The following is a 2,021-nucleotide window of genomic DNA, read 5'->3' as shown; positions in this document are numbered from 1 at the left end:
TCTCTCTCTCTCTCTCTCTCTCTCTCTCTCTCTCTCTCTCTCTCTTTGGTTTTTTGAGACAGAGTTTCTCTGTGTAGCCTTGGCTGTCCTGGAACTCACTCTGTAGACCAGGCTGGCCTCAAACTCAGAAATCCACCTGTCTCTGCCTCCCAAGTGCTGGGATTAAAGGCGTGCGCCACCACTGCCCGGCTGGAAAACTATTCTCAACAATAAAAGAACTTCTGGAGGAATCACCATCCCTGACCTCAAGCTGTACTACAGAGCAATAGTGATAAAAACTGCATGGTATTGGTACAGAGACAGGCAGGAAGATCAGTGGAATAGAATTGAAGACCCAGAAATGAACCCACACACGTATGGTGATTTGATCTTTGACAAAGGAGCTAAAACCATCCAGTGGAATAAAGACAGCATTTTCAACAAATGGTGCTGGTTCAACTGGAGGACAACATGTAGGAGAATGCAAATCATTCCATTCTTATCTCCTTGTACAAAGCTGAAGTCCAAGTGGATAAAGGACCTTCACATAAAACCAGATACACTGAAACTAATAGAAGAGAAGGTGGGGAAGACCCTCGAATACCTAGGTACAGGGGAAAAGTTCCTGAACAGAAGACCAATGGCTTATGCTCTAAGGTCAAGAATTGACAAATGGGACTTTGTAAAATTGCAAAGATTCTGTAAGGCAAAGGACACTGCCAATAGGACAAAACAGCAACCAACAGATTGGGAAAAGATCTTTACCAATCCCACATTCGACAGAGGACTAATATCCAATATATACAAAGAACTCAAGAAATTAGACTCTAGACAACCAAATAACCCTATTAAAAATAGGGTATAGAGCTAAACAAAGAATTATCAACTGAGGAATTGGGAATGGCTGAGAAACATCTAAAGAAATGTTCAGCATCCTTAGTCATCAGGGAAATGCAAATCAAAACAACCCTGAGATTCCACCTCACACCAATCAGAATGGCTAAGATCAAAAACTCAGGTGATAGTAGATGCTGGCGAGGGTGTGGAGAAAGAGGAACACTCCTCCATTGTTGGTGGGATTGCAAGATGGTTCAACCACTATGGAAAACAGTCTGGCGGTTCCTCAGAAAATTGGACATATCATTACCTGAGGACCCAGCTATACCACTCCTGGGCATATACCCAGAAGATGCTCAAACATATAACAAGGAAATATGCTCCACTATGTTCATAGCCACTTTATTTATAATAGCCAGAAGCTGGAAAGAACCCAAATGTCCTTCAACAGAAGAATAGATACAAAAAAATGTGGTACATTTACACAATGGAATATTACTCAGCTATTAAAAACAATGAATTCGTGAAATTCTTAGGTAAATGGATGGAACTAGAAAATATCCTGAGTGAGGTAACCCAATCACAAAAGAACACACATGGTATTCACTCACTGATTATTGGATTTTAGCCCAGAAGCTTGAAATACCCATGAGCCTACTCACAGACCACATAAAGCTCATGAAGAAGGAAGACCAAGTGGGGGTGCTTCGGCCCTTCTTAGAAGGAGTAACAAAATACTCAAGGGAACAAATATGGAGATAAAGTGTAGGACAGAAACTGAAGGAGGGGCTGTCTGCAGACCATTCCACCTGAGTATCCATTCCATGTGCAGTCACCAAAGGCAGATGCTGATGTGGATGTCAGGAAGTGCATGCTGACAGGAGCCTGACATAGCTCTCTCCTTAGAGGTCTGCAAGAGTCTGACATATTCAGAGGCAGATGCTCACAGCTAACCTTTGAACTGATGATCATGGGGTTCCCAGTGGAGGAGTTAGAGTGAAGACTGAAGGAGTTGAAAAGGTCTTCAACCCCATGAGGAGAGCAACAATTCCAACCAACCAGTGCCCCCAGGGTCTAAACCACCAGCCTGGGAGCACTTAGGGAGGGACCCATGGCTCCAGCTATATATGCAAGGGAGGATGGTCCTGTCAGGTATAAGTGGGAGAGGAGATCCTTGGTCCCATGAAGGCTGGACACCGTGTGTG

The sequence above is a fragment of the Grammomys surdaster genome, unplaced genomic scaffold (assembly GCF_004785775.1).
Source record: "Grammomys surdaster isolate TR1022 unplaced genomic scaffold, NIH_TR_1.0 62, whole genome shotgun sequence".
Lineage (NCBI taxonomy): Eukaryota > Metazoa > Chordata > Mammalia > Rodentia > Muridae > Grammomys > Grammomys surdaster.
Note: the sequence above shows the minus strand (reverse complement) of the source record.